Source organism: Sciurus carolinensis, chromosome 15 (genome assembly GCF_902686445.1).
Source record: "Sciurus carolinensis chromosome 15, mSciCar1.2, whole genome shotgun sequence".
Taxonomy (NCBI): Eukaryota; Metazoa; Chordata; class Mammalia; order Rodentia; family Sciuridae; genus Sciurus; species Sciurus carolinensis.
This window is the reverse complement of record NC_062227.1, coordinates 60,661,598-60,671,703: the sequence shown is the minus strand read 5'-3', so window position 1 is coordinate 60,671,703 and position 10,106 is coordinate 60,661,598. Positions and strand designations below refer to the sequence as shown.

Genomic DNA, 10,106 nt, shown 5'->3' with positions numbered 1-10,106 from the left:
TTACATTCTTGACATTACTCTGTCCTCAGTCACTTTCTTTATCAGAGCTTTTCAACAACTTGCCAGTTTTTGTTTTGGAAACTTATTTCTCTTCAGCAAATGGTCTCCTCCTATAAGCTCTAGGAAAAGATTTTTATTTTATTATGAAAGCAATTCAAGTTGATCATATACAATGTAACAAGAAGAGTAAAATCACAAGATATCCTCTTGGTGGTGTTTTGGTGTTTTTGCTTTCAGTTATTTTCATGTTTTAAAAATTTAAAATAGGACTCCTATTATGTATATCTACATACATATGTAAATGATATATAGCATGTATGAGCATGCTTGAGATATATGTTCTATATTTGTAGATTTATTAGTTGTATGCTGCGTACTTTCATTTAGCATTGAGAGCCTACAGTTCTCATTACTTTATCTTTGTCTCTTTTACTACTTTGACAGTTGTTTCGATTTTCCTTCTCCACTGACTTAGAAGATACACATCCCATTTTTAATTTTCATCGAATATTTTAATAATATAATTTTTATCTCCAAATTCCAAAACTAAGAATAAATATTGTCATCTATATGTGTATTAAAAAAACAAGCACACCGTCTCTGCTCTTCTCTATGTTCTCTTTTTTATTATGCAGAGATAGTGTTGGCCCTGGTGATTCTGTCCTGCGTCTCTTCTCTAGTGCAGCAGCCTATTTTCCGTCAGCCTTCTTTCCCACCTAAGCGCGTGCTACCACCCCATGGAAGATTCGATGGACATGGACATGAGCTCCCTGAGGCCCTAGAACTACCTTTTTGGTTATGAACTAAAGGCTGACAAAGATGATCACTTTCAGGTGGCTAATGATGAAAATGAACGCCAGTTATCCTTAAGAACCGTCAGTGTAGGGGCTGGTGCAAAGGATGAACTGCACATTGTTGAAGCAGAGGCAATGAACTACGAAGGCCGTCCAATTAAAGAAACACTGGCAACACTGAAAATGTCTGTACAGCCAATGGTTTCCCTTGGGGTGTGGCTTTGAAATCATACCGCCTGTGGTCCTAAGGTTGAGGTGTGGTTCAGGGCCTCTGCATATTAGAGGGCAGCACTTAGTAGCTGTGGAGGAAGATGCAGAGTCAGAAGATGAAGAGGAGGAGGATGTAAAACTCTTAAGTATATCTGGAAAGCAATCAGCCCTTGGAGGTGGTAGCAGGGTTCCCCAGGAAAAAAGTAAAACTTGCTGCTGATGAAGAAGAAGATGATGATGATTTTGATGATGAGGAAACTGAAGAAAAAGCTCCAGTGAAGAAATCTGTATGAGATACTCCAGCCACAAATGCACAAAAATCAAACCAGAATGGAAAAGACTCAAAACCATCAGCACCTAGATCAATAGGTAAAGAATTCTTCAAAAAAAAAAAAAAAAACAGGAAAAAACTTCTAAAACACCAAAAGGACCTAGTTCTGTAGAAGACATTAAAGCAAAAATGCCAGCAAGTATAGAGAAGGTGGTTCTCTTCCCAGAGTGGAAGCCAAGTTCATTAATTATGTGAAGAATTGCTTCTGGATGACTGACCAGGAGGCTATTCAAGATCTCTGGCAGTGGAGGCAGTCTCTTTAAGAAAGTAGTTGAAACAGCTTGTTAAAAATTTCTGTCTTCTTTTTCGCAATGGATTTGCTGCCAGAACACAGGTGTCATGAAAACCACTGCTAAATCAAAGCCAAAATGGGAAAGGAAAAGACTCATATCAACATTGTTGTCAATGGACACGTAGATTCGGGCAAGTCTACTGCTACTGGCCATCTGATCTACAAATGTGGTGGGATCCACAAAAGAATCATTGAAAAATTTGAGAAGGAAGCTGCTGAGATGGGAAAGGGCTCCTTTAAGTATGCCTGGGTCTCGGGTAAACTGAAAGCTGAGGGTGAGCGTGGTATTACCATTGACATCTCCCTGTGGACATTTGAGACCCGCAGATGTGACTATCAGTGATGCCTGTCACGAGCAGCAAGAAGGAGTCAATGAGAATAATTTGGTCCAAATCAATTGACTTTTATTTAATGCTAATCACACAAGTATTATAATTATCTTAACTCTTCACACATTACTTAATCAGTAAATTAGAATACTATAAGCCCCGAGTAAGCAAGACTCACTCCTTGTTAAGATCCGTTCCTAAGGTCCACTCCTATGCGACGTGTCTTAGGTCGAAGGGCAGCGACTCCCAGGAATCAGTCAGGAAGAGAGCCCAGGAGATCTTGCTGGGGAACTCCCTTCTGCTGGAGTCCTGATCTGTAAGGACGGGTGGGCAGTAAAGGAGGACAGCTGGTATGGTGGGCAGAGATGTCTCTGGCTGTGCACATGATACACAAGGGGCAGCCACGCTGCTGTGAGAGACAAGGGCAAGGCAGCTCCGTGGTCACCCCCACAGGAACGTCTTGGTCACAGTCGGGACAACGGATGTTCCTGGCCAATGTGAGCAGGTCAGTGAGTCTCCTCCAGGCTTGGTGCAGTAGTGGTATCATCAGTGTCAACTGGAGACTGAGCAAGGTTCGGTCATCAGTCTTTATAAATCCTTTCTTATTGAACTCTGCCAGCCAGTCCTGGCAGGAGTCAGTCACATATGGTTGTGTTATTTGGGGTAAACATTGCATCATTACATCATCACAGCACTCAAGTTGTTCTTGCAAGTTATGTTTTGCAGAATACACATCACACAAGTTGTCACACATTTATTGTGCTCCTTACAATGCCCCAGGACACAGAGACTTTATCAAAAACACGATTACAGGCACATCTCAGGTGACTGTGCTGTCCTGATTGTTGCTGCTGGTGTTGGTGAATTTGAAGCTGGTATCTCCAAGACTGGGCAGACTCATGAGCATGCCCTTCTGGCTTACACACTGGGTGTGAAACAACTAATTGTTGGTGTTAACAAAATGGATTCCACTGAACCACCCTACAGTCAGAAGAGACATGAGGAAATCGTTAAGGAAGTCAGTACCTACATTACGAAAATTGGCTACAACCCTGACACAGTAGCATTTGTGCCAATTTCTGGTTGGAATGGTTACAACTTGTTGGAGCCAAGTGCTAATATGCCTTGGTATAAGGGATGGAAAGTCACCCGTAAAGATGGCGGCAGTGCCAGTGGAACCACACTGCTTGAAGCTTTAGATTGCATCCTGTCACCAACTTATCCAACTGACAAGCCTTTGTGTCTGCCCCTCCAGGATGTCTACAAAATTGGTGGTATTGGTACTGTCCCTGTGGGCCGAGTGGAGACTGGAGTTCTCAAGCCTGGCATGGTGGTCACCTTTGCCCCAGTCAACGTCACAACTGAAGTAGTCTGTTGAAATGCACCCTGAAGCTCTGAGTGAAGGTCTTCCTGGAGATAATGTGGACTTCAATGTCAAGAACGTGTCTGTCAAAGATGTTCGTCGTGGCAATGTTGCTGCTGACAGCAAAAACCACCCACCTATGGAAGCAGCTGGTTTCACTGCTCAGGTGATTATCCTGAACCATCCAGGTCAAATCAGTGCTGGCTGTGCCCCTGTACTGGTTTGTCACACAGCTCACATTGCTTGCAAGTTTGCTGAGCTGAAAGAAGATTGATCACCATTCTGGTAAGAAGCTGGAAGCTGGTCCTAAGTTCTTGAAGTCTGGTGGTGCTGCCGTCGTTGATATGGTTCCAGGAAAGCCCCAGCTTCTCTGACTCTCCTCCTCTGGGTCATTTTTCTGTTTGTGACATGAGGCAGACAGTTGCTGTGGGTGTCATCAAAGCAGTGGACGAGAAGGTTGCTGGAGCTGGCAAGGTCACCAAGTCTGCCCAGAAAGCTCAGAAGGCTAAAGGAATATTACCCCTAACACCTGCCACCCCAGTCTTCATGAGTGGTGGAAGAACGGTCTCAGAACTGGTTGTCTCAATTGGCCATTTAGGTTTAATAGTGAAAGACTGGTTAATGATAACAATGCAACGTAAAATCTTCAGAAGGAAAGGAGAATGTTTTGTGGACCATTTTGTGTGTGTGTGTGTGGCAGTTTTAAGTTATTAGTTTTTAAAATCAGTAATTTTTAAATTTTATTTTATTTTTTGCGGTGTTGGAAATTGAACCCAGGGCCTTGTGCTTGCACTCTACCAACTGAGCTATAACCCGAACCCCTAAACACAGTATTTTTAATGGAAATAACTTGACCAAAAATCTGTCGCAGAATTTTGAGACCCATTAAAACAAAAGTTAATGAGGGGGAAAAATTTCTGTCTTATTTCATTTCTGTAACAGTTGATATCTGGCTATCCTTTATATATGCAAAGTAAGAGCTTTCCCTACAATGTTTGATAAATGTTGTCCAGATTCCCTTGCCAAGAATGTGTTGTCCAAAATGCCTGTTTAGTTTTTAAAGATGGAACTCCACCGTTTGCTTGGTTTTTAAGTATGTATGGACATACTTATATTATGATAGGACATAGTAGTAGTGGTGGTCAGACATGGAAATGATGGGGAGACAAAATGTACATGCGAAATAAACTCGGTATTTTAAGAAAGTTAAAAAAATATATTGTTGGCTCAAACTTTTAAAATACACTTTAAGTTTTACATGACTTTTTTGTATTTAATGAATAATTATTTACCTTTTCCTTCTGTTTGTGGTCATATTTATAATGATGATGTAAGTATTTCTGTTTTATTTAATTATTATCAACTCTAACATCTTGTCTTTTCCATTCTGGAATTCAAAATTTTTTTCTTAGTTACTTTCATTAAAATTTCAAGTGTCTGGACAGAATATTCTCTGAGATCTTGTATATTTATCACTGCTTCTCTAAATACCACTGGGATAAGAAAAGGAATATAAAAATAAGATAAAATCCATTGCTACACTGGAAAGTGTGTAATTTTTAGCCAGAACGTTAAGAAATGTCTGGAAGATGTGTAGATGAAGGAGTTTAACCAACAATAGCTCTCACCTGATTTGGAAAACCTATAGCTTCAGAAGGTGAGAGGATCCACAAACCTCTCCAGCAGAAGCTGAGAGTGAATTTGGAATAGGAAGCTGAGCATGCTGGGAAACGGGTCTATGCTGGAGAATCAGCCAACATATATTGAGCTCCCAGGATACAGCAACTAACCAAGACAAAATGCCTGACCTCCTAGAATTACATATAAATAGCAATTAATTGAAAGCCAGGAGAGGATCATCAATCTTCCCTGCTTCTGCATGGCTATGAAGCCACCTGGCATGTTTACTACTGGCGAATGCTTGAAATGCTGTCCTAAATAAAGGGAGTGGCTGCCTCAGGAGCCCAACCGGCCTGTGGGTGAAGAAAACGTTGGCAGAGCAGTGAGCTAGGTATTCTGTAGCTTTGATTCTCAGTGGCTCCTCCTCCGGTAACCTTGTGCTTCTCATTCAGAGTGTATGTCAAAGGTCACTAATTCAACTAGCCGTGGGGTGAGGCAGGCAGTTTAGGAGAGAGATAGGACTGGGGAGGGTGGCAAAGGGCAAAATGCCTGCTTAGCCACAAGGACGGAGCTTCTTTCAGCTCCAGCCAGTCATCAATGGGAAAGCAAACATATCGGGCCAATTTTTTAAAAGAAAATGGGAATTTGATTTTTATCTGAAGCTTTCCAATATTTTCATTGTTGGAATTGAATTCAATTTAATTAATTTGTTTGTTTTAGAAAACACCTGAGAGCAGATCGCTGCTTCTTGGCAGCCAGTTGGTGACTTCCCTACAGGAACCTGCCATGAAGCACACTGACAACAGATTCAAAACTTCTATGGGCATTCATGCTGGCATGAGTTGGCATCACTGATTTTAGCTGACTTTCCGCAATACAGCAGCCAGTTTGTGACTACCCTAGCATTCTGTGGAATTAACTGTCAGTAGTTTTCAAAAACTTTATTAGAGTTTATGCTGGTTTGAATAATGCCATTGATTTATCTGCTTTTCTGCTAACACGGCAGTTTTACATGAGTTTAAAAGACGATCATGACTTGTTCAATAGTGTTTTAGTTATCTACTGTGATATAATTTCCATGACTTCCAAAATCTTAGTAATTTCTCACAATTCTGAGGGTTGGCCAGGGCTCAGTTGGATGGCTCCTTTGCTCATCTGAATCAGGCTAGACCATGAAGCCGCAGTCAGCGGGAAGCTTGGCAGGTGCTGGGGCAGAAGAGGACTTCAGGTCTCCATCCATATTGGCTCTCTCCAGCAAGGTAGTCATGCTTCTTACTTTCTTGGTTCTGGTTTCTCAGAGAAAGAAGCAGAAGCTGCCAGTTTCCTAACAGCTTGAGATGAGAAGTCCCAAACTCATATTTTATTAGTCAAAGCACTTGGAAAGCCGGTGTTGGGTCAGGGAGGAGGGAAACAGTCCCATGTCTCAGTGGACAAAGTTGCCCGTGTGTGCAGGAAGGGAAGGAGCTGAAGATGTGTGTCTGGGTATCACTCACCTCAGTCTGTCCCTGGCCGAGAAGTTGACATCCTTCCCTTGGGCAAATGACATGCCCCCTTCCTTTCAAATCTCATTCTGTTAAAGTACTGGCTCAAAGGCCAGGACCTAGTCATCAGGATCAGATCCAGATTTCTTCCTTCAGTGTTGAGGAATACTCAGTCATTCTCTCTTGAATATTGGCTATTCTCCAAATTTTTCTATTTTATTTTGTTTAATGTATGTCAAAACTTTCATACTAATATTCACTCCTTAACTTTTCTTGCACATTTTTCTTTTCTCCTTTTCCTGGGTGATGCTTGACATTGACCTTCCAGACTACTGTTGCTTGAAATGACATTTACACGCTAGTAGCATTGGTCACCCCTAAATTCTTATTAGAAATACAGAATTTCAGTCCTAATCTCAGACCTAGTGCATCACAATCCACATTTTAATGAGATCCTTAGGTCATCTGTATGCATGCTAAAGATTGAGAAGTCCCAGTATAGTTCACTGACCCCACAGTTCTGAGTCTAATTTACTATTGAACTCATTCATTAAATGCGTTAATAACATTTTTCATTGCTAGAAGGGTTTTTTAAATTATCTTTAAATTCTTTCTCTTTTAAAAAATACCATCCTACTCTTTCATCTCGGTTTGCAACCTTTGTCTAAATCAACTAGTGGGTAGTATAAAAATGTCTCTTCAGATTTTGATAGGACCCTCTAACTCCTATGGCTGAGACCCATTCATCCAGACCCTCATTGAATTGGATCCTTCAATTGCATCTACCAGGTGTCTTAGTAAGGTGTCTTAACTCATGGTCTTATGAGAGCTGGTGTCTGCCAACTCCTCTGAGTTCCCTGTCTGAGAAAGTCCCTGTCTTTACCTCTTCTCACTTTATCTGGTATTTTCCAGGGAAGGTGGTGCATGAGGAATGCATGGTCTTCTCTGTGTTCATTTTGTGTATAATACAATACTTGTGTATGTGACTGTGACTGTGTCTGTGTATATATGGATGTGTACTTGTGTTCTGCAAATTACTGACCTATCCAAAGGATTCAAATTGATGTGAATAACAGTAACAGAAAATAAGTAAACAAAAATAGAAGTCCCCAAATGTCAGCCTTCAAGAATAAATTCAATATATAAAAATAATCAAAAGTAATTTAGAATCAATTTTCTTCAATAGGGAAAATATAACCAGATATATTTTAGGTTGGATTTCTAAAAGTATACCAAGAAAACTTTCAAAAGGGCCAGGGATAGAGCTCAGTGGTAGAGCACATGGCTTAACATGGGTGAGGCCTTAGGTTCCATCCTTAGCATGATTTAAAAAAAGAAAAAAAAGAAGTTCCAAAAATATTTAGCAATTTTATTTCACCTTTTTTGTTTAATTAGTTACACATGACAGTAGAATGCACTTTTATACATCATACGTAATGGAGTATAATTTCTGATTCTTCTGGTTATACATGACATAGAACCCCACCTATTATATAGTCATATATGTACATAGGGTAATAATGTCTGATTCCTTCATTCATTTCTTTTACTTTTTAAAATTTTAATTAAGTAATACATTTGTATATTTAAAGTCAAAGTAATATGAGAAAGATTTATTACAGAAAAGTACAGGTCTGGCCTTGGATGGTGCTTGCCCTTTCAGTGGGATTGGAGTAAAATGATCAGTGAAGTTGTGGAAGATGAAATTAGGGAGGAGGAGTTGAAAAATTGCACAGAATCCTGCAAAGACTTGACTTTGATTTGACTTGGATGCTGAGTGGAATGAAGGCTCGCCCAAGCTCTTTGACCAGGGCCAGTATTGTGATCTGACTTGCATTTTGAAAGGGGGATGAGAATGGATGGGTGGAGAGCAAGAGTGGATGAGGGAGCCTGCTGTGCGGCTTCCACCCTAATGAAGTCGCAGAAGTGGTGAGAAGTGGTGGTCTTTCCAAGGCACAGATGGTATGCTACTTGGCAAGTTGGATATAATGACTGTTCAACTTTCTAGTGGTGCTAAAGCAATACAATTCAGTAGACAGTGTATTTTTCATTCTGAATCTTTGTCTTTTCCAGGCTGATATGTGGTACCATATGCTCTCTTGGTGCATATGGGAGGGACCCACAGTCACAAAAGCATGAAGGTGAGCAACTCTGCAGCGAGACACACTTGACAGTGTGCTTGGTAGGTTAGGTGGATTAAGTGAACTTCTAGCTTACCGTATTTAAAACTTGCAAAGGGTTTTCCAAGAAGTGACCGCATGGTAAGCCCAGAAGCATCTGTGCTTTGAAGGTAGGGCCAGTGAGTCTTGCTGATGGATTAGGTGGTGGGAGATCTGGGGAGTCAAAGGTGAAGGCAATTCTTTTGGCTTGAGTCTCTAGAGGGAAGGAGTTTCATTTCTGGGTTGAAGGAGCCCTTGGGAAAGTGTCACAGAAAGTTATGGGGAAGGTATGGCGGTGATGGAAGTCGTGACTTAGATTTGACCATATTGAGGCCTGGGGACCTATTGAACATTCCCAGGGAAATGTTGATATTATTTAATGAAATGAGGCCTAAAGTTGGAGGATGTATTTGTGCTGCAAGACTAAATCTGTGTCAGATGTATATAGACCACCTTTGCAGACAGAATGCTTTAGATCACCCAAGGAATGAATCCATGGAGGGAAGATCTAAGGACTTGTCCTGAGGCACTTAAAACTTTATAGTTTGAGACAATAAGGAAAACCAGCACAGCTTGAATAAGCACCAAGAGAGAGTGGCTATCATAAAAACCACAAGAGTGATTCAAGAAGAGAAAATAATTTTGTCAAATTCTGTGTCTAGGTGGAGGGACGTTATTAGGACTATCAAAATGCTATGTAATGTTGTTGCTGCAGAGACTGTAGGGCCAGCAGAAACACAGTTTACCTGGTCTCTAGGTTTCTTGGTATCTTGAAATTTCTGCCATATTTCTGATATTAAATATTCTAAAATTAGATCTGGTATAGAGAATGAAGACAGCTGTCCAAAATGTGGCAACACGGCAGGAACAACCAGGCCACGGTTTCAGGACCCCAGCAGATTTTTATTTTTTTTGACTATCACAAATGATTTTATTGCTTATCCTTCTGTCATGGAACTAATCTTAATCCACATACATTTTTATTTTCTATGCACCTATACAGACTTATAGACTAATTAAAAAATGATACAAACATATATGATCCTCTATTGTACAATATTTTAAAATAAAATAATGTGAACTAATGTGTAGTTGAGATCTGAAATATTGTTAGGAAAAATGTTTACTAAAAAATTAAGAATAAACAAATATGCATTTTTTTTTCCAAATTTGAGAGTCTTTATTAAGCCGGCCGACTGACTATCTCACACAATGCCCCAAAAAATGGCTATTGGGAGAACAGCCCCGATCACAGGGTTGTAGGGGTTCTTTTTTTTTTTTTTTATTGTAAACAAAATACAATTTTCTCATACTAGACAAAGGGGCCAAAAATATGCAATGGAGAAAACATAGCCTCTTCAACAATGGTGCTGGGAAAACTAGAAAACCATATGCAACAGAATGAAATTAAACCCCTATCTCTCACCCTGCACAAAACTCAACTCACAATGGATCAAGGACCTCGGAGTCAGACCAGAGACCCTGCATCTTATAGAAGAAAAAGTAGGTCCAAACCTTCAACTTGTT

General features: G+C 40.4%; 2 pseudogenes; both read left to right on the top strand.

The window, feature by feature from the left end:
* The first annotated feature begins 737 nt into the window (after nucleotides 1-737).
* LOC124965559 (nucleophosmin-like) lies at nucleotides 738-1,598 on the top strand (annotated as a pseudogene).
* Nucleotides 1,599-1,703: 105 nt separating this feature from the next.
* On the top strand, nucleotides 1,704-5,794 carry LOC124965391 (elongation factor 1-alpha 1-like; annotated as a pseudogene).
* The last annotated feature ends 4,312 nt before the right edge of the window (nucleotides 5,795-10,106 follow it).